The sequence below is a fragment of the Pinus tabuliformis genome, chromosome 4_2 (genome assembly GCF_031772625.1).
Source record: "Pinus tabuliformis cultivar Carrire ecotype Pingquan chromosome 4_2, CPIR1, whole genome shotgun sequence".
Taxonomy (NCBI): Eukaryota; Viridiplantae; Streptophyta; class Pinopsida; order Pinales; family Pinaceae; genus Pinus; species Pinus tabuliformis.
Window position 1 is genome coordinate 479,994,560 of NC_142304.1, and position 24,002 is coordinate 480,018,561.

Consider the following 24,002-nt stretch of genomic DNA (forward strand, 5'->3'; position numbering starts at 1 on the left):
TTTCTGTCTAATATTTTGGTTATATTTACTTCTACACAGTATTGTTTATGGCATGGTTAAGTAGATGATTCAAGTCCCGAGAAGTAAAGAATAAAATATTAAGTGAAAATTGAGTAAAATGCCACGTCACGGTATTGTAGAAACCTAGTTCTACAACCTCCCATAGTCACATTGGGTGAGACTGCAATCTACTTGCAGGTCATTGTCGAAAGGGCCAGTGTCTAGGGATTTGTTGGTGCGCAGTAAAGGATCGAACCTGGTTCAAGACCAAACTAAACCAACAATCATTCTTTGAAGTAGTGAGATAGATTACATTAGTGCAGAGGTTTCTCAACCTTGAACAAGCATTGTATTTCTTCTTTATTTGTTAATTAATGTAATACATATAGGAAGTGGTTTTGATCTGTTTCTTTCCCATAGATAGAATTTTGAATATGTGTGATGAATCTTGTCTCATGTTTATGTTGTGATTTCATGATCATTAATTGCTTTCTGCTGGTGATTAGAGTAGATTCAAGTCTTTTGTTTTAGTAAATTACATAAGCAGTTTGAATTTACAAGGAATTTCTAGATGGTATCAGAGAAGGAATCACAATAGGAGAGAGCAATTTGAAGTTGTCTTTGTAGGTGAATCAAATTTGCAGGATCATTCTTCATAGCTAGCAGGATGTCTTTCTATGGAATGAGACTTGAGTATGCCCTTGAGGGTACCTAAAATTATATTTGTTGGAACGATAAGATGGAGGCAGTGTTTGAATATAATGGACTGAAGGAATTCATAGATAGAGATATTTTGAAGCCTCCAACATCTGATGCTCAAGATCTAGAAAAATGGAAGAAATGTTTGGTAAAGGTGAGGAGGATCATATTGGACAGAGTTCGAGATCATATCGTCTCGAATCTCCACGGGAAAGAGACTCCATATGCAATGTGGCAAGCCTTGACATACTTGTTTCATAACAACAATGACCACAGGAACTTGGGATTGAAGGACAAGCTTCAAAAGATCAAGATGGAAAAGGGCGACACAATACCATAGTACCTAATTAGGTTCACCCAATTTTGGGATTAAATTGGGAGTGTTGGTATTACGATTGTAGAAGATGATCTGGTAAGCCTAGCACTTCTAGGCCTTCCCAAGAGCTGGCACAACTACCAGGATTCAGTAAATGGGAGGGAGAAGCTACCAAATTGGGAACGATTGTGGTCAGATTTGGTGCAAGAAGAGATAAGGTAGAGCACCAAAGATGGAACCTCATCCAAGGGTGATGATGAGGAGAACTATGCCTTGGATGGAAAGGAAAAGAAAGGGAAAGGGAAGAAATCCCAATCCAAAGGGGATTCTAGTCAGGGTGGAAAAAAGAAATACTTGTCGAAAATCAAGTGCTTTCACTGTCATGAGCTGGGACACTATGCCACGAAGTGTCCACATAAGAAGGCTGGAAAGAAGCCCTCAGGAGGAGCGGCAAGTGAATCTTTGGCTTCCCAATTCGAATTGGACTTCACCCTCATTGCATGCATGGAAAGCACAGTGATGGGTAGTGTGTGGTATTTGGATAGTGGGGCTTCATTCCATATGATATACAAAAAATAATATTCCAGTGACTTGGAGGAGAAGGATCTCCAGATGCACATCGAGATGGGAGATGATGGAAGGTATAGCGCAAGAAATATTGGTACAATTACTTTTCAAAGGGAGTTTATCTCCCCTCTCATGCTCAAGGATGTGATGTATGTACCAGGTCTAAAGAATAATCTAGTTTTTGTCGCAGTAATGGAAGATTGTGGCTGCGATGTGATATTTAGCAAAGGGAAGGCTTTCCTATGACACATTTCCATGGGACAAGTGAAGAATATTGAGGTTTGATTAAAGAACCTCTACAAATTAGATGTTGGATATTGTGCAACATTGAACACAAAAGCAGAGAAGGTGTAGAGCCGAGACACTGGTGAATTATGGCATAGGAGACTTGGTCGTTTGCACCATGGCACTTAGAAGATCATGCAACATATTTCTACAAGCCTTCCCAAACATGCACTAGAGTAGCGAGATACATGCAAAGGGTGTACATTGGGGAAGTACATGAAATCCACCTTCAATGATCAGGACAGTAAGGTGCAAGTAGTCCTTGAAAGGATTCAGTTAGATGTGTGTGGACCTTTCTCGATAACCTCCACATCCAAGCATAGGTATTATGTGATATTTGTAGTTGATTTCTCATAGAAGTGTTTGATTTTCTTCATGTCGAAGAAATACTACACATTCTCCAAATTTTTTGAGTTTAAATAACTTTTTGAGAAAGAGACTGGAAGGAAAGTGAAGGCTCTCAGGAGCAATAACAATGGATAATATGTGTCGAATAAGTTTAATAACTTATGTGCAAAAGAAGGCATTCGATGAGAGTTGAAAACACCTAATAACCCACAACAGACTCAGGTGGTTGAGAGGAAGAACATAAGTATTGTGGGAGCTACACAGGCCATGTTGCATGACCAAAGCCTATTGTTGCACTTGTGGGTTGAAGCATGCAACACAATGGTTTATTTGCATAACAAGAGTCCTCGTGGGATTCTTGGCATGAGTACACTAGAGGAATATTTTTCAGGGAAGAAACCATATGTGTCACACTTCAAGATCTTTGGATCATCAGTAAACTGTCATGTTTCCAAGCATGCAAGGAAAAATCTAGAGCTTACAGTTGAGTTCGGCATATTTGTGGGTGTAACAGCCCTAGTGAAAATTCCATGTAAAATATATATATATATATATATATATATATATATAGGCCACGGTGATGGGACACATATTCCAAGCTGAATGGTGGGGGAAACATCCTAGTGGGTGTTGATTCGATTGATTATGGCTAAGGAAATTGGCAATGGAAATGGAAAAGGATTTGGGAAGGCATGAGGTATTTTTTGGCATTTTATTTATGAAAATAATGGAAATTAGGAGAAAAGGAAGGTGAAAGGTCACAAGTTGCATGTGAGGAGGAAAATGAAGGAAAATAATGGAAAATGAATAAAATAGAGGCCTCATTAATAAAAAGGCTTCTGAGGATCAGAAGGAATGACTTGGTCAGTTTAGTTTTGGAGCTCTCTGATTATTCTCTCTCTCATACTCTTGGAGACTTAGAGTTTTCTTGGAGCACTATTGGAGGGTGTGGCATACTTGGATTCTTGGAGCAAGAAGGCAAAGGAAGAGCAGGAAAGCACAAGAATGCATTAGGATTAGAAGCTATTGTTGAAAATAGCAACAAAAAATGATAAAAATAGAATCGAGATATTCCAATTTTAATTTGTCCTTGAATTAAAATTGTGAATTAAAATTGAATTTAGTCCCACCATCTGCTTGGAAATAATTAATTAATTCATTATGGATTAATTAGTTGGAGAAATTCAAGTTAGAAGTCTTTATGAGGTCATGTAAGAGCTATCTCTTAAATTAAGGAGATAAGATTGAGTTATATTTGAGTAGTAATTAGTTAGCTCAATTTACTGAGTTAAGTCCAGTTAAATTAGTTCCAAACTATTTGAGGAACTAATTATGAGTTATCAGTCATTTGATGCATGCATGCACTCAACCAGTGTACTCCAGATAACTGAATATTCCCTCATCAGAAACTCATGCATGTCTATTCTAAGAAAGACCTAGTTGAGCTAAATGTCAAGGACAGTGTACTATCAGTTGCATGTGTTTTCCTATAAAGGAAACTCATGCATGCAGCCAAGGTAAGGTTCCTTGAGGATTGCGCAGTTCTGATAGTGTGTTAGAGTAGTGTGTGAGAGCAGTGTTCCACTGGGTAAAGGAGATCATCCCAGAGGAACTGCGCAAGGAAATATGAGCTTGGAAGGTAGAGAGGAAGGCTTGTGAGAGGCTTTGATTGCCTATGAGCATCTGTGAGGATTGTACTGAGAGCTGGCTAGCTATGAGAGCTAAGGCTTTGTATAATTCCTATGTATTTCCACCTTGTATGATAATACAGATAGTGGGTTTTTTTAGCTGAGGATTTCCCCAAAGTATTTTCATGTGTATAGTGCATTGATTCTTCTTCTTCTAGTTATATGTGTTCGGCTCGATCTTGCTCAATCTTTAAGCTTCTGCAAGTTTGATAATAGAAGTAGGTTATAGTATTTTGCTTTGGTTATATTGCATTATAGGGTTAATCTACAATCAAATTTTCTACATGATCTTAGAGAGAGATTTGTAGAGAATTTGCAGGATTTCTACATGGTATCAGAGCTTGCTGATCTGTAAAGAAATTTCTACATGGTATCAGAGCCAAGTTTATTAGAGTTGTGAACAGTGTACTGAGAAGAGAATTCAAAGTTTGAATTTTGGGGTTGCAGGTGAAAATTGAATTCATATCACACTTCAAATTGATATGGGACATTATGCGACTAATTGCCCATCGAAGAAGTCCAAGAAGGGATCCTTAGAAGGATCGGAAGGTGAGGCATTAGCCTCTGAGTTTGAAATGTACTTTACCCTCATCACATGCATGGTGTCATTGATGATGGGTTGTGTTTGGTATCTTGACAGTGGAGCCTCATCCCACATGACCAATGATAAAATTTTATTCAGTACCTTGGAGGAGAAAGACCTCAAGATGTGCATAGAGATGGGTGACGATGAAAGGTATAGTGTTTCAGGAGTGGGCACGGTTGCTTTTTAGAGGGAGCTTGGACCTCCTATCACCTTGACAGATGTGAAGTATGTGCCTAGACTGAAGAAGAACTTGGTATCAGTCGTGATGTTGGAGGACAAAGGCTATGATGTGTTTTTTAGTAAGGGAAATTTTTTCCTTAGACACATCACCACAAGACAAGTGAAACAAATTGGTTCACGAGATAAGAACCTGTATGCTCTTGAGTTTCAAGATGCATGCAAATGTTAGAGACTTGGTGGTTGAGAGGGAGAGTAAATTACCTCTAAACATGCAGCCCCAAAAGAAGTCTCAAACAATTGTGGAGGAGCCACAATTGGAGAAGCAAAGAGGAGACTGAGTGAAGAGATCCACTCATGTAGATACCTCCATTAAGGGGGAATTTTGATCCAAGTGGGCAAAGGGATCACATGCAGCCATACCTCCAAGTGTGAGGTGGGGTGATGTGAAGTGATAGTCCCAAGAACGCTGAAATTGGGCAGGGTCCATTGAGAGGTTTTATTACATGGATTGTACCTTGCTACGGGAGCCCAAAGTACATAGTTGCGGGAGGAATTAGTGGGATTGATGTAGTTAGAGATCAAAGTGACAGAGGCTAGAGTAGTCAAATACTAAAGAGCACAAAGAAGGATTTAAAATAGTGCTGAAACTCAGAGTCAGTAGAAGTGCAAAGCTTTTAGTTGAAAGACGCAATAACAGTGAGAGACTTTGATGACAGATGCATCATATTGATTCAAATTGGATTTTTTGTTTTGTTTCTGGATTTGCTGGAGCAACAACACTAGAGAGAAGTGTTGTATGCATAACATTCCAAAGGTTCACGATTGGGATCGAGTTGAATTCCTTTCTTGTTGAGAGGGAGTGTTGAAACTAGCAACAAGAAATGATAAAAATAGAATCCAAATATTCCAATTTTAATTTGTCCTTGAATTAAAATTGTGAATTAAAATCGAATTTAGTGTCATCGGCTACTTGGAAATAATTAATTAATTCATTATGGATTAATTAGTTGGAGAAATTCAAGTTAGAAGTCTTTCTAAAGTCATGCAAGAGTTATCCCTTAAATTAAGGAGATTATCCCTTAATTAAGGAGATAAGATTGAGTTATATTTGAGTAGTAATTAGTTAGATCAGTTTACTGAGTTAAGTCTAGTTAAATTAGTTCCAAACTATTTGAGTAACTATTGTGAGTTATTAGTTAGTTGATGCATGCATGCACTCAACCAGTGTACTCCAGATAAATGAAGATTCCCTCATAAAAAACTCATGCGTGTTTACTCTGAGAAAGACCCAGTTGAGCTAAATGTCAAGGATAGTGTACTATCAATTGCATTGTTTTCCTATAAAGGAAACTCATGCATGCAGTCAAGGTAAGGTTCCTTGAGGATTGCGTAGTTCTGATAGTGTGTTAGAGTAGTGTGTGAGAGAAGTGTTCCACTGGGTGAAGGAGATCATCCCATAGGAACTGCGCAAGGAAATAAGAGCTTGGAGGGTACAAAGGAAGGCTTGTGAGAAGCTTTGATTGCTTGTGAGCATCTGTGAGGATTGTACTGAGAGATGGCTAGCTGTGAGAGCTAAGGCTTTGTATAATTCCTATGTATTTCCACCTTGTATGATAATATAGATAGTGGGGTTTTTTAGTTGAGGCTTTCCCCAAAGAATTTTCATGTGTATTGTGCATTGATTCTTCTTCTTTTGGTTATATGTGTTCAGCTCGATCTTGCTAAATCTTTAAGATTCTACAAGTTTGATAGTAGAAGTAGGTTATAGTATTATTCTTTGGTTATATTGCATTATCAGGTTAATCTACAGTCAGATTTTCTAGATGATCTTAGAGTGAGATTTGTAGAGAATTTACAAAATTTCTACACGGTATCAGAGCTAGCTGATCTATAAAGAAATTTCTACCTGGTATCAAAGCCAAGTTTATTGGAGTTGTGAACAGTATACTGAGAAGAGAATTTGAAGTTCGAGGTTGCAGGTGCAAATCTAATTCATATCATACTTCAAATTGAGATGGGACATTATGTGACTAATTGCCCATCAAAGAAGTCCAAGAAGGGATCCTCGGAAGGATCGAGAGGTGAGGCATTAGCCTCTTAGTTCGAAATGGACTTTACCCTCATCACATTCATGGTGTCATCAATGATGGGTTGTGTTTGGTATCTTGACTGTGGAGCCTCATCCCACATGACTAGCGATAAAATTTTATTCAGTACCTTGTAGGAGAAAGACCTCAAGATGTGCATAGAGATGGGTGACGATGAAAGGTATAGTGTTTCAGGAGTGGGCACAGTTGCTTTTTAGAGGGATCTTGGACCTCATATCACCTTGACAGATGTGAAGTATGGGCCTGGACTGAAGAAGAACTTGGTATCGGTCACGATGTTGGAGGACAAAGCATATAATGTGTTTTTCAGTAAGGGAAAGGTTGTCCTCAGACACATCACCATGAGATAGGTGAAACAGATCGGTTCACGAGTTAAGAAATTGTATTCTCTTGAGGTTCAAGATGCATGCAAAGCCTTGAGGAGAAAGAAAAATGTTAGAGACTTGGTGGTTGAGAGGGAGAGTAAATTACCTCTAAACATGCAACCCCAGAAGAAGTCTCAGGCAATTGTGGAAGAGCCACAATTGGAGGAGCAGAGAGGAGACCGAGTGAAGAGATCCACTCATGTGGATACCTCCAAGTTGGAAGAGGGATCACATGCAGCCATACCTCTAGGTGTGAGGTGGGGCGATGTGAAGTGATAGTCCCAAAAAGGCTGAAATTAGGCAAGGTCCATTGAGAGTTTTTATCTCATGGATCGTACCTTGCTACGGGAGCCCAAAGTACATAGTAGCGAGAGGAATCAGTGGGATTAATGCAGTCAGAGATCAAAGTGACAGAGGCTAGAGCAGTCAAATACTGAAGAGCATAGAGAAGGATTGACAATAGTGCAGAAAGGTAGAGTCAGCAGAAGCGCAAAGTTTTCAGTTAACAGAGGCAATAGCAGTCAGAGACTTTGATGACAGATGCATCATATTGATTCAGGTTGGATGTTTCTTTTGTTTCTGGAGTTGCTAGAGCAAAAAAACTAGAGAGAAGTGTTGCATGCATAACATTCCAAAGGTTCATGATCGGGAGCAAGTTGAATTCCTTTCTTGTTGAGATCGAGTGTTGAAAATAGAAACAATAAATGATAAAAATAGAATCCAGATATTCCAATTTTAATTTGTCCTTGAATTAAAATTGTGAATTAAAATCGAATTTAGTCTCACCAGCTGCTTGGAAATAGTTAATTAATTCATTATGAATTAATTAGCTAGAGAAATTAAATTTAGAAGTCTTTCTGAAGTCATGCAAGAGTTATCCCTTAAATTAAGGAGATTATCCCTTAATTAAGGAGATAAGGTTGAGTTATATTTGAGTAGTAATTAGTTAGCTCATTTTACTGAGTTAAGTCCAATTAAATTAGTTCCAAACTGTTTGAGGAACTAATTGTGAGTTATCAGTCAGTTGATGCATGCATGCATGATTCCCTCATCAGAATTCATGCATGTCTATTCTAAGAAAGACCTAGTTGAGCTAAATGTCAAGGACAGTGTACTATCATTTGCATGCGTTTTCTTGTAAGAGAAACTCATGTATGCAGTCAAGGTAAGTTTCCTTGAGGATTGCGCAGTTTTGACAGTGTGTTAGAGTAGTGTTCCACTGGGTGAAGGAGATCATCCCAGAGGAACTGCGCAAGGAAATAGGAGCTTGGAGGGCAGAGAGGAAGGCTTGTGAGAAGCTTTGATTACCTGTGAGCATCCGTGAGGATTGTATTGAGAGCTGGATAGCTGTGAGAGCTAAGGCTTTGTATAATTCCTATGTATTTCCACCTTGTATGATGATAAATATAGTGGGGTTTTTTAGCTGAGGCTTTCCCCAAAGTATTTTCATGTGTATTGTGCATTAATTCTTTTTCTTCTAGTTAAATGTGTTCAGCTCGATCTTACTCAATATTTAAGCTTCCGCAAGTTTGATAGTAGAAGTAGGATATAGTATTTTACTTTGGTTATATCTCATTATCCAGTTAATCTACAGTCAGATTTTCTTACATAAGTCTCAGTGCGAGATTTGTAGAATTTCTATAGCTACATCATATTTTCTTGCAGGTACTCATTGCATGTATGTTTCCTTCGCTAGTTTTGGCATGCATGGCTCATGCATGTGGTTTCTTCATTGTGATCTATCATTGGCATGGAGGATTGACTAGATTGACATTGGGTTGCCTAGACTTGCCATTTCCTGGATAGCCACGGTGATTGTGGGTTTAATTTCATTTTTATTTTTTTTGGTTCTCATGTTTCCTTAGGTTGGGTTGAGTTACTAGTTCCTATAGCCTTGGTTGGAAAAACACTTTGGAGCCTTGTAACAGGTTGGGTTGAGTTACTAGTCCTGTAGCCTTGGTTGGAAAAACACTCTAGAGCCCTTGGTGGGTTGAGTTACTAGTCTTGGATCCTTGGTTGGATAAACACTCTGGAGCCTGGTAGCAGCTATGGATTGAGTTACTAGTCTTGGAGCCTTGGTTGGAAAAAATGCTTTGGAGCCCTAGATGGTTGCGATAGAGACTGATCGGATAATGGTTTTGTGATGTTTGACCGTGAGGTGGAATGACTGTTTGATGGGTTGAGGTGTCTGGCCTCTAGAAGCCTTGGATTGTTTTAGATTGATGTGTTCTATGAGATCCCACATTCATGCTTGGAATATGGCATGGGGGTGAATGGCTAAAGAGAGATTTGGCTCAGCCATTCTATGGTCGGGTGGAATGTGGAAGTCCCATCCCAGGTTTGGATTTTGCATCGTTAATGACAGGTTATTTCTCCTTTTATCTCTATGAGCATTATGATGAATTATATGCAGTTTATATGGCCATGATTTCATAAGTATTTATGTCCCTATTATGCTGGTTATTTACATGTTTTATGACAACAACCATGAGTGGCTCTCATCATGTTATTACTTTTTATTGAATGATCAATGTATCTATGACCTAATGGATGAAATGGAAGCTAATGTGATAAGGAGACAATGCTTCATAGTGAATCTCAAGTAAGTATGAGACCCATATGCTCAGATCTATTATTTACACATATAGGTTACATATTTACTAAGTGTTTGACAAAATTCCTGCCATGGCTAGTAGGGGTCTAGTCAAGGTCTTAAACAAGTATTTTCTTTAGTATTGTCATTTCCATGTTATTTTACTGATTTGAGGAGATGGTTCAATTTTGGGAAGTGGCTTGGGCTCTAGACCTGAAAAAGTGGCTCAAATATCAGAGTCACTAGCATCTCATGGACAAATTGGGTCTTTGGTTGTTAGCAAACAAACCTATGAGAGTGACTATAGGGTTACATTCACATGCATGCCTTATCATGGGAGCGAATTTGGGTTAAATTCATCTAAATTCTAGGTTAACTCAGGGGTTGGGAACCTGGAGTGGTGGATTAGTTCCTCAGGGTCTTAAAGCACCTGCGGGAGGTATGTGTGTTGTGTTTTTGTCGATTCCATTTCCTTAAGGCCACCTAGGAGGTTGAATCAAATCATAGTGGCCTCTCATCACATGTTTACCTTGGTTAGTCGGTTGCCTTGGTAGATGTGGGAGGAGGGTGTTACAGAGTGGTATTAGAGCATGGTTCATCCCTCAGACTAAATGGGCGGTGTGTGTTGGTCATGCATGCATACCAGTTGCATGTGTGTCTCTTCCACTTACATTCCATGTGCTTGTTGCATTGCATAATTTTGATCATGGTTGTAGTAAGGTTGTCATGAGGAACTTGATGTTGATTTTGTGGAAGGCATTGTCATGAGTATATGACTAGTTACATATTTTTACATGTCACTTACATGTTGATTTTACGTCTCCTACTTACATCCTTGTATGTTAGGCTACATTCTTATAGGTTTGATTACATGTATCAGTCTTGTTGGTTGATTACAAGAATTGATCACGTATGCTCAACTACATGTGTGTATATGTATGTGTAGTTGATTAGGCATTATGTATGCATGTGGCCATGTGCATAATGGAGTAAGGGTTGTTGTCATGCATGAGGTCATGGTTTGTGTGGTTGATATGGTCATGCATTGATGACTAGAATCTAGCTAGAAGAATGTGTATATGGTTTGGTACACATGTGTTATATGTTTATATGCAGTTGTTATGCATGTATGGACTTGGTTATAGTTACGCATGAAATGTAGGTCTAACATGCCTTGTGAAGTCATTGTAGGAAATTAAGGTCATTGTGATGCTATTGGTTGTTATGATGCTAATTTGTTTGCTGAGATAGAGCAGGAGATGCAAATCATCATAATGAGGTTGCAACATTAGACTTTGGGGTAATATTATGTCGTCATACATGTTTGTATGATGGGTATGAAGTTATGCGAGTTAAGGATTGTTATATGCATTAGGTTTATGTACATTAGGTTCGTGTACATGTCTATTGATGTTCTGGTTACATACATGATAGATGCTAGTTGATTAGAGTAGTCATATGCACATGAGTCAAATAGTCAAGAATGATGGTAACCTGTGGTTGTATGCATTGCTATTGTTGTTTTATAACTTGATGAATAGATTATATGTTGTTGATGAGCATGATATATAACTTATTGTTGTTATATGTTATTAACTTGATTATTAGGGTTATTTCATTGAGATTTTGATGTTGTAATTTGGATTGGTCATATGTGTGATGGTTATGTTCATTGCATTGAAGATCTTGATGTTATATGTATTGTGTTAACCTATTTTGACCTATGCAGATTTTTATGGTTGCGATATTCAGGTATGAGCCAACATATTTGTAATATGGTGTCGTACTAATATAGACTGGTTGTACATATGTGATTGTTATGCATGAACGACAAATTCTTATGAGATTATGATGTGAACATGTTAATTAGTTACTGTTATGGATATCATGATTTATGTTTGAGTTGATATGTTGTGAAGTTGTATCGTGCTAACCTAGATTGATTGTGAAAACATGATATCCTCCCCTGAAATACACTAAGGTATGAGTTTTCTTATGTAGTATATTGGGTTCTTCATTGTTGATTATATCGTCTATTTGTTGTTAGAGTGTTTGGTGCCTATTATGTTGTCTAGCTTATTTATCTAACATGGTGCATTCATAGCTTGATTGAATGTTTGATTAATTTCATGAGATGAGTATGAGTCTATAGGGTTCCATGAATAAATGATCTTGTTTTAAGATGATTGTACTAATACATATGTGTTGAGATAGTTGATATGTACTTGCGTGTAAGTAGGTGATAGTTGTAGAATTATGTCTAGTGACTATGAGTTGACTATGGATTATGACATGATTATTAGTCTTGGTAAAGGTTTATTTCAAATTGATAATTATTATTGTCTCGATATTGGGAACATGTGGTTGACATGTGTGAGCAGTGGCAGGAAACAAGCTTGGTATTATCATGACAAGGTAATAATTGATGTCTTTATATAACTAAGCCTCGATTGCAACAAGGTAAAAAGGTAAAAGAAATGAATTGGACCATAATTCCTTGGGCTATGTTTGGAAACCCTAATTCCAAACAAATGAGTGCTTTGCACACAGGAAGTCTTCTTAACCTTGATTTTGTCTGACACTATGTGGGTACATGCTATATTCATGAACATGTACTTGACAGGTATATTAGCTATTCTTTAGTTAGAGGTGGATTTGTCAAAGGATTGGAGTCCCTTGAGAGATGGCATGGACGTGTTCAGTTGCAAGCAACGTGCTTGGCACAACAAGATGAGGTAACTGGTGTATTATTATGTTTATTTATTCTCTAAGAGTTATGTGTTAATGACAACATGATGCAGGGAGTTGCATGGAAAGAGAGCTTTCCATGAAACATTGAAGAAGGCTCAGGTCGAGCTTTCCCTGGAAACCACAAGGATTGAGTCATGGTGTTTGTTGTTAGTCTTATGCTTTTGGTCTTTTGCAATTTTTGCACTTGATTTGAGATTTTGCGTGTGTCTGGTGCATAGCTATGCCACTTTATTGTTGTGTCATGTTGTTATTGGTTTTCATGGTTTTCTTCTCAATTGTTTCTTGTCTTGCCTTTTATGTTTCGAGTCTTGGGAATTGTTTAGAAAGAGGAAAGTTGATGGAGCTCGAGAGAGCTATGTGGTACTTGAAAGGTAATGTAAGATTTAGATGAAGCTATGTGTATGAGTAAGCACAGTGGAAGGTAAGACTATGACAGTTGGTTGTACTCGTGGGTCCATTGTGGTAAATGGATGGTGGAAATATAAGAAAGGTAACTAGAAATGGTAAATTAAATGGACCTGAGATGTTGGATGGCTTGACTAAGTTGGGAACAACGGTTCTCAATGTTGTGCATGAATAAAAGAAGTTCTCTTAACCTTGACCTTGATATCTAGTATTTATGGTGTGATCATGATTACTTTATGCTAATGATTATATGCATATATGTATGTATGTGCATTGTTACCTGAAAGGGTCATCATGGATCATTATTGTTTTATGCTAAATGTATATGTATGTATGTGTCTATGTATCTATGTCACTATTCGACAGGGTCATCATGAATTGTTCTTGTGGAGGAATGATTGCTTATATAGGAAAATGACATGAAGAGATTCCTGATCTTATGAGGAATCAATTGAGAAGAGTAGTCATGACAAATATATGAGGTCAGTATCATGTGGTTATGAGTTGATATTATGTGTTTATATTATGTCTTGTTGGGTTGTGTTATATTCTTTCCATGACTAGCCCATGTAGTTAACCAAGGGGTTAGAAGGGGGGTAGAGCCCAGGAAAATTTTGTTTTTGGACCCTATATTAGGTTGGGTGGACCTACCTATGGTTCTGTGCATGATTTTTCGCACATGGTTTTGGACGCGATGGTTTTTGGTCCATGGCATTAGATGCTTTGGCATGTATAAATATATATTGTAACATTGAAAGGAACATAATGAAAAATCAAGCTGGTAGTCCTGGTTTTGGGATCCAGGGGAAATCTCTATGTATATGTGTTTTATGTGTTATGCTCTCGCATTGTTTATTTTTCTTTGTTTTAGAATTCATATGCAGGTAATTTCTGTATGAGGTTAAAACCTACATTTGGTATCAGATCAATTTTAGCTTCAAGGGGATGCCTTTGTTGCTGAGGGGTTTTGCTCGCGCCTGTGGTAGACCCTGTTCAATGGGAGATCTGCAAGATCAGTTCTAGCGGTGAAAGAAGATGGTGAGCAATGGAAAGATAGAGATCGAGAAATTTAATGGTCAGAGTTTTGAGTTGTGGAAACTCAAGATGGAGGATCTGTTGGTGGATAAAGATCAGTGGATGATGGTAGATTTGGGTACTAAACCAACAGAATGTCCAATGAAGAATAGAAGAAGTTGGATTGGAAGGCAAAGAGCACAATACGATTGTGTCTCAGATTCAGTATTGCTGAATGTATCAGGGGAAGCTACGTCGAAGGATTTCTGGGACAATTTAGGGATTTTGTACCAATCTAAGTCTCTAGTGAATAAACTGTTCCCGCAGAAAAATCTGTATAACCTAAGGATGAAAGATGGAGACTCAGTGAAAAATCATCTGAATGCATTTAATATTGTGGTAAGTCAGTTATTATATGTTGATATTAAAATTTCAGATGAAGATAAATGCATCAGTTTTTTGTGTTCTCTACCAGATTCGTGTGATATTCTGGTTATTACAATAGGTAGCAATACAATTGCCTTGCAGTTTGATGAAATAGTCTCATCTTTGTTGACGGAGGAGATGAGACGGAAAAATATGGAGGGCCAGAATGGTGATGCCTTGTCTGTACGAGGACGGTCCCAGAACAGAAACAAAAATAAGTCATTGAGTGGGAGATCTAAATCTAGAGGGAGATCTAAATCTTCAGGAAAACCTTTAAAGGTGGTTTGTTGGAAATGCAGAAAGGAAGGGCACTACAAAAGGGACTGTAAATCTAAAGCTCCTGAAAAAGGAAAGGGATCTGATGATGCTCCTTCTGCAGAGGCAAAAACCACCTCCGATGAAGGTGGGGATGTGTATTTGGCTTCTTCAAGTACACATGTAGATCATGAGGCGTGGTTGATTGACTCAGGTGCATCCTTTCACTTCACTCCCCATAGAGAGTGGTTCTGTGAGTATGAGAAATACAATGGTGGTGATGTCTTCTTAGGGGATGATAGGAAGGCCAGAATCGTTGGTCGTGGAAAATTAAAGTTCAAGTTGCAAGGTGGAAGGGTTAGAACACTTTCGGGTGTTCTGCATATTCCTTCATTGGCCAGAAATTTGATTTCTGTAAGCAAGCTAGATGATGCAGGTGTAAAAACAATGTTCGAGAAGGATACCTACAATATGGTTCAGGGAGCACTGGTATTGATGCAGGGAGTTCGGATTGGAACTCTGTACAAGCTACAAGGTAGCACTGTTGTTGATGGGTACAACAGTTCCGTGGTTCCTAAAAGTGGAGCAGAAAATCTAGTGGTCTTTGGAGAAAAGACCATGTTGTGGCATCAAAGGCTTGGACATATTGGAGAGAAGGGCATTTGAATACTTCATGGTAAAGGTATGGTAGAAGGTATGAGTAATAGCTCTCTAGATCTCTAGATTTTGATCTATGAAAATTGTGTATATGGGAAGCAGAATCAGGTGAGTTTCCCCTCTGGTGGTAAGAGGGCCAAAACAGATATTAGAGCTTGCGCACAGTGATGTGTTTGGACCTGTGAAGGTTCCATCACTGGGTAAGCCTATGTACTATGTATCATTTGTAGATGACTTCTCAAGGAATACATGGATATATTTCCTTAAGAAGAAATATGAAGTCTTTGACAAGTTTAAATAATTTAAGGCTCTCGTGGAAAACCAAACAGAGAAGAAGATAAAGGTGATGAGGATAGATAACAGTGGAGAGTTTTGCAGTAAGGAATTTGAAGAATTTTGTAAGAAGTGTGGTATAGCATGGCAGAAGACTAATCCATATACACCTCACCAAAATGGAGTTGTAGAAAGAATGAACAAGATGTTGATGGAAAGGGCAAGAAGCATGCTCAGTGGTGTCGGGTTAGGACAAGAATTCTTGGCATAGGCGGTGGAGACTGCATGTTACCTGGTCAACAGATCACCTTCATTGGCATTGGAAGATAAGACTCCACAAGAGGTATGGACTAGTAAGAAACCTTCTCTTTCACATCTGAGGGTATTTGGATGTGATGCATATGTACATGTTCCAAAGGAGAAACGAACCAAGTTGGATAATAAATCTGAAAAGTGCATCTTTATTGGGTATAAGGATGGTTTAAAGGGTTATAAGCTTTGGAACCCAGTAATAAGGAAGGTTGTGTACAACTGAGATGTGGTGTTCAGAGAGGTGAAAGATGTTATTAAACATGAAGTCCAACCAAAGGAAACTGAGAAGGTAGAGTTTCAGCTAAAGGAGGAAGAATCAGACTCTATAGCAGAGGAGGAATCAGAATATGAAAAGACACAAACTCCGGGTGTGAGAAGATTAGTTCGAGAAAGAAGCCAGCCAGAAAGGTATAGTCCATCTACGTTTTGTTCAAATTTTGCTTTATCTATTACTGATGATTATCCCAGAACTGTGAAGGAAGCAGTAGATTCAGAGGATGGCAAACTCTGGAAAGAGGCCATGATTGATGAAATGGCATCTTTGCATGGGATCTGGCAGAATTGCTGGTTGGAAGGAAACCCATTGGCAGCAAATGGGTGTTCAAGAAGAAGACAAATGCAGAAGGAAAGGTGGAGAAATACAAAGCTCGGTTGGTAGCAAAAGGTTATTCCTAGGTGTCGAGAATTGATTTTGGTGATATTTTTTCTCCTGTTGCCAAGGTAGCTTCTATTAGATTACTTTTATCTATTGTTGTTGCTTTTGATTTTTAGGTAGAACAGATGGATGTGAAGACAACGTTTCTTCACGGGGATCTGGAAGAGGAGATCTACATGAAGCAACCTGAAGGCTTTGCGGTGAAGGGTAAGAAAGAACTGGTATGCAAGTTAAAGAAGTCTCTGTATGGGTTAAAACAATCACAAAGGATGTGATATTAGAAATTTGATACACTTATATGGTGACTTGACTTCACCATAAGAAAAGCAGATCATTGTGTGTATTTTAAATTAATTGGTGACTGTGTTATTTATTTGGTCTTGTATGTGGATGATATGTTGCTAGTTGGAAATGACAAAGAAATTATCCAGGATTTGAAGACCCAATTGTCCTCCAAATTTGACATGAAAGATCTTGGTGCTGCAAACTATATTTTGGGCATGGAAATTAAAAGAGACTAGAAAAAGAGGAAGCTCTAGTTAAACCAGAGGAAGTATGTTGAGACAATACTACAGAGGTTTAATATGCAAAATAGTAAATTGGTGAAGGTTCCTATTCCTATAGGTGTAAAGTTATCTGTTGAACAGTGTCCCAAGGCACAAGAAGAGGAAGAGGACATGTCCTGTGTTCCATATGCAAGTGCAGTCGGTAGCTTGATGTATGTGATGGTCTGTACTAGACCAGACATTGCACATGTAGTGGAAGTATTAAGCAGGTTTACGTCAAAACCAGGGAAGGAGCACTGGACAGTAGTGAAGCGGGTTTTCAGGTATTTGTGTGGCACTAGTGATTATGGTTTGTGCTACCAAGGAAGACTAGGATTGGACAGAATGTTGGATATTCATGGCTTTGTTGATGTAGACTGGGCTGGAGATCTGGATCAAAGAAGATCTATAGGTGGGTGTGTGTTTAACCTATTTGGAGGTGAAGTTACTTGGATGAGTAAGAAACAATGTGTAGTGGCACTATCAACTACAAAGGCAAAATACATGACAACCACTGATGCAAGCAAGGAAGCAGTTTGGTTGCAGAGATTGTGTTCAAGTATGGGGTTAGTACAGGGAGTTATAAGGATAGATTGTGACAACCAAAGTGCAATTTTCTTGGCAAAGAACCCTACATATCATTCAGAGACAAAGCACATTGATGTTTAGTATCACTTTGTGAGGGATATGATAGAAGACAAAAAGGTGTTGCTGGTAAAGGTGGACACTTTGAAGAATATTGCACATGCATTGACAAAATCTATGAGCTATGATAAGTTCTCTTGGTGTAGAGAAACAATGGGCATTGCAGGGCTGGATAAATGACTAAGCTCTCTTGTGGCCCCCTACGGAAAGAAAACAAGTGGGAGAATGTTGGGTTGTGTTATATTCTTTCCACGACTAGCCCATGTAGTTAACCGGGGGGTTAGAAGGGGGGAAAATCCCCCCCCCCCTTTGTTGCGTCAATTGCGTAGTGGGGGGGTCACAGGGGGTTTGAGGGGTGCAAGTAACCCCACTCTATGGGGTTTGGGGCAGCACCCTGGAAAATTTTGTTTTTGGACCCTATATTAGGTTGGGTGGACCTACCTACGGTTTTGTGCACAATTTTTCACATATGGTTTTGGATGCGATGGTTTTCGTCTGTGGTATTGGATGCTTCAGTATGTATAAATATGTATTGTAACATTGAAAGCAAGGTTTCTTGGTAGAGCTAGTGTGGTTTCGGATGTGTGGGATACTATTGTGCATATGTCATGCGTGTTGTACAGGTTTCATCTATGATGATTGTGCACATGCAGTATAATTTGTGCATATGTAGTTTGTGTACATGTTGTTTATGCAATATTATGTACAGGGTATTAGTACAGATAGTGTTGTATGAATGTTTCATATTCAGTGTTGCGTATAGATGGTGCTATGTACATGTTCTATATATGGTTTTGTGTGCATATCATATTGTGTGCATGATGAATATGCAATGTTGTATGCATATGGCGCTTTGTGCATGTTGGATATGCGTGTTGTGTACAAATGATGTTATGTACATGTTGGATACACAGTGCTATGTACATGTGGTGTTGTGTGCATGTTGTACATGTGGTGCTATGTACATATGGTGTGGTGTGAATGATTGTACAAGTGGTGCTATGTGCATGTGGTGTTGTGTACATGTTGTACAAGTGGCGTTGTGTGCATATGGTGTTGTGTACATGTTGTGCATTTGGCATTGTGTACATGTGGTGTCGCGTACATGTTGTGCATGTGGCACTATGTACATGTGGCATTGTGTACACGTTGTACAAGTGGTGTAGTGTACATGTGGTGTTGTGCACATGTGGTGTTGTGTACATGTTGTGCAAGTGGCGCCGTGTACATGTGATGTTGTGCACACATTGTGAAGGTAGTGCAGTGTACAGGTGGTATTGTGTACATGAAAAATGGTACTAGTGCATGTGCATGTCATACATGTTGTACTGAGGGAATGTGGTACTAGGTATGTGCATTGTGTAGGTTCATGTATTGTGTGGTGTTGTACATCGGGTGTAGGTGTATGTGTTGTATGTCAGCTGTAAGTGCATGTATTGCATGGAGTTGTATGTCGTGTGTGGTTGTATGTGTGTGATGCACACTATGTATATGTGCATCTGGTTGAGAAGAAGGCACTAGGTGTTTGACGGGTGTGGAAATCGATCCGATGTGCATATGAAATAAGAACAAAGGCAAAAGTAAGGATCGATTAAAGTATAAATATCGGTATATTATTTCAGTTTTATTATGCATGTGATTTATGATTATGGTATATGATGATTACATGTGAATTATGATTTTGGTTTATGATGGTTACATTTGATTTATGATTTTGATCTATGACAGTTATGTTTTGAGCTAACCTGATGAGATATGTTTATACATGTTGATTTGGTCAAATATGCTAGTTTGACTTGTTGTGATAGGAATCGAACAGGATTGTAAATGTACCTTATTGACGAGCTACCAATGAGGCATGATGTGAATTTGTTTCAATTTATTTTAAATCTAATGGAATTTATGTGCTTGGTAAAGGAATGCATGAAATGCCTGGTTAGGTGATTAAAATTGACTATAAGAATTTGCAACAAGAAAAGGAATTCGAAAATGCAACAGTATGACTAGTAAAGCATTCAGGAACAGGGCCATTATGGAACATTGGTACCCAATAGTATCCATTGATTTCCATGAGCATGTTATGACTGGTATGATGGTTTTGATGTAGGGATATGCCTTGGTTTTTGTATCTTCTGATGCAAGGAAGCCTTGCCAAGGGATGGACTGCCCAAGATGGGGGTGCCAACGAAACTTGGAAGGTGACTGACTGCACAGAAGAGGTTGACTGGATTGCTTGAGGAACTGTGTAGCAGAGAAGGGAAGATTGAGGATGGATTTGTTTTAGTCATTAGAATTTCCAGATGGAATCATATGCACATTGGGAGTGCGCCCTGGAACAATGAGTCGGTAGCTGTTCATTGAGAGGACAAGTGGTGCAGGATTATAGAGTTGGACATTGGATGCAGTTTGACTATGGTAGTGGATTCTGGACTTCCTAGGAAGGAGGTGAATCCTAGTATTACTTGAGGGTGGAGGTGTGAGCCTTTGGATTCCGTTATTGTAGATGTAGGCATCATATCTTTTATTTGCTGGTTGAGAAAATGTGTATATGCATATATTATTGTAAATATTGTATCGTATTGGATTTCTAAAGATCCATAAACAATATGGTTATTTTCAAGTTGAAGCAAATGTGTATGTGTATATGTGGTTATTGTAAATACCATAATGAGTTGTGTTATAAAGCTCCAGTGAATGGTATGTTTGTCATGTTTCAGTAGTGGTCATTGTAAATACTGAAACGAGCTATGTTATAAAGCTCCATGGGAACAATCTTGTTGGTTATAGGTGTCATTGAACACCGAGGACAGTGTTCCCCCAAGGGGGAGGGTTTTATAATAACCCTGGTGAAAATTCCATGTAAAAAAAATATATAAGGGCACGGTGATGGGACACGTATTCCAAGCTAAATAATGGGGAAACATCCTAGTGGGTGTTGATTCAATTTATTATGGCTAAGGAAATTTGCAAAGGATTTGGAATGGCATGAGGTATTTATTGGCATTTTATTTATGAAAATAATGGAAATTAGGAGAAAAGGGAGGTGAAAGGTCACAAGTTGCATGTGAGGAGAAAAATGAAGGAAAATAATGGAAAATGAAGAAAATGGAGGCCTCATTAATAAAAATTCTTATGAGGATCAGTGGGCAAGACTTGGTCAGTTCAATATTGGAGATCCCTCATTATTCTCTCTCTCTCAATCTCTTAAAGAGTTAGAGTTTTATTGGAGCACTCTTGGAGGGTGTGGCATACTTGGATTCTTGGAGAAAGAAGGCAAAGGAAGAGTAGGAAAGTGAAAGAAGGCATCAAGATCAGCAGATACATCATATTTGCTTGCAGGTACTGAGTGCATGTATGTTTCCTTCACTAGTTTTGGCATGCATGGCACATGCATGTGGTTTCTTGGTTGTGGTATGTCATTGGCATGGAGGATTGCCTGGATTGACAATGGGTTTCCTAGACTTTCCATTTCCTGGATAACCACGGTGATTTTGGGCTTACTTTCATTGTTTTTTTTGGTTGGTTCTCATGTTTCCTTGGGTTGGGTTGAGTTACTAGTTCCTATAGCCTTGGTTGGAAAAACACTCTGGAGCCTGTAATAACTTGGGCTGAGTTACTAGTCCTGTGGCCTTAGTTGGACAAATGCTTTGGAGCCCTTAGTGTTGGGTGTGGATCTTGATTATCTTTTGTATTCAAAGGTTTCAGCTGGATGTATACCCCTGGAAGACTGTACACCCCTCCACGCAGGGGGGTGTGTGGGGGGACTTGTCCCCCCTGTGGGGGTTCAGGAGGGCCCATCCCCCCTGGCTGGGGGGTTCTAGGGTAGTGCCCCCGAAGCTAAAAACAGATGTAAAATTGCCTTGTAAAAGTGTAGTAATTTCTAGTCAATCTGGGCCATTCATTAGGCAGATGATATGAGAGTAGAAGTTATGTTTAATTTAGGGTTTTTTGCCCTAGAAAGCAACCCCTCACTATATATGAGGGAATTGTATTGCATCTATGTAGATCTATATTTTGAGTGAGGAAGAGAGAGGAGATTGAGAGCGAAAAGGGAGTTATAGCGGATCTGCTTTAGGTTGTATCTCTTCAGTTTGCTGGATAATATAATAAAATAAGGACTGGCTGTTTCTCTGTGGATGTAGCCCAAACTGGGTGAACCACGTATATCTGTGTCTCTCTTCTTTTATGCGTTTTCTGTGTTTATATTTCTGCAATATTTTATGTGTTCCATTGTTCTGTAATATATAATTTTCTAACACTTAGTGGGTTGAGTTACTAGTCTTGGAGCCTTGGTTGGACAAACGCTTTGGAGCCTAGTGGTAGCTATGGGTTGAGTTACTAGTCCTAGAGCTTTGGTTGGAACAAAAGCTCTAGAGCCCTGGATGGCAGGGATAGAGATTGCTTAGATGTCAATGGTTTTGTGATGTTCGACCGTGAGGTGGAATCATTATTTTATGGGCTGAGGTAGATGGCCTCTGGAAGCCCTGGATGGTTTTGGATTGATGTGTTCTATGAGATCCCACATTCATTCTTGGAATATGGTATAGGGGTGAAAGGCTGAAGAGAGATTTGGCTCAGCCATTCTACGGTTGGGTGGAATGTGGAAGTTGCATCCTGGGGTTGGATTTTGCATCATTAATGAAAGGTTATATCTCCTTGTATCTATATGAGCATTATGCTGAATTATATGTGGTTTATATGGCTATTATTTCATTGGTATTTTTGTCCCTATTATGTTGGTTATTTACATGTTTTATGATAGTAGACATGAGTGGCTCTCATCAAGTTCTTAATTGTTATTGAATGATCAATGTATCTATGACCTAATGGATGAAATGGCAGCTAGTGTGATAAGGAAACAATGCTTCATAGATAATATCAAATAAGTATTAGACCCTTATGCTTAGATCTATTATTTACACCTTTAGGTTGCATATTTACTAAGTGTTTGACAAAATGTTTGTCAGGGCTAGTAGGGGTCCAGTCAAGGTCTTCAACAAGTATTTTCTTTAGTAATTTCATTTCCATGTTATTTTATTAATTTGAAGAGATGGTTCAATTCTTGGAAGTGAACTAGGCTCTAGGCCTAAAAAAAGTGGCTCAAATCCCGAAGTCACTAGCATAGCACTAACAAATTGGGTCTATGGTGCTGGTAGGAAATCCTGTGAGAACAGCTATAGGGTTACAATTGCATGCATGCCTTGTCATGGGAGCGATTTTAGGTTAAATTCATCTAAATTATAGGTTAACTCAGGGGTTGGGCACCTGGAGTGGTGGATTACTTCATGGAGGTCCTGAAGCACCTGAGGGAGGTTTGTTTGTTGTGTTTCCATCAATTCCATTTCCTTATGGTCACCTAGGAGGTTGAATCAAATCATAGTAGCCTCTCATCGCATGTTTACCCTGTTAGCCTCCTATACCAATAGGTTTTCATCTCTCATGATTGACAGTGGAAGGGCCAAAAATGTGCACCTTCCATGCTGCTAAGGTTCCATTTTTGTGAAAGAAGCAAACAATTTAAAAAATGTAAAGAGGGTATGCCTTAAAAGAAAAATCAAAGGGCAAGAAAATGAATTGGCCAAAGAAAAAATAAAAGAAATGAACCCCAAACAAGGACCATGAAAGTGGCTAGTCCAAATGGCCACTACTACTTTGATGGGTGGTCCAACAACTCAAGCTGGGCCTCACCATGTTTTGAATTGCATGTTGTAAACTAGAGAGGAAGTACCTGTTCAAACAGTTAAAGCTTGACAGATGACTAGGTGGATAGAGAAAGAAAGGAGCCCAACTGCTTAATATGGGCCCTTGGAAGTCATAAGGGTAGACTTAGATAGGAGGGCAGCAAAAAGAAAAGAGAATTATCAGGGTTTGCAAGACCAAGTGCACCCATCCAAAGGAAGAAAAAATGTTAGGCATATTAGGCAGGGTAGGCAGTTGAAGGTTGCAGAAAGCAAGGTCTAAGCATATCACTTGGGAAAAATCATAATGATGTCACCAGCAGGAGAAAGGCAAGAGCAATGGCTTATTTGGCAAACTACTAAACTATCACTAACTTCCCCCCATCCCCTTCAAAAAGTTTCTTACTAACCTCCCCATGAGCACTGCAGGATCTGCCTGATCAGTCCTCCTTACACTCTTCATTTGTACAAATTGCATGTCAGAAGTGACTTCTCTCTTTAAAGAGCAGCCACATTTCTTGTGTAAAAATTCTTTTCATTTTGATCTACTCCCTAACTAAGTTCGATTCCTAAAAAGCTTAGTAACTATCACTTCCCATTCTCATTCCCCTCCAATACTAACTACTAACTCTATCTACACTAAATCCCCTA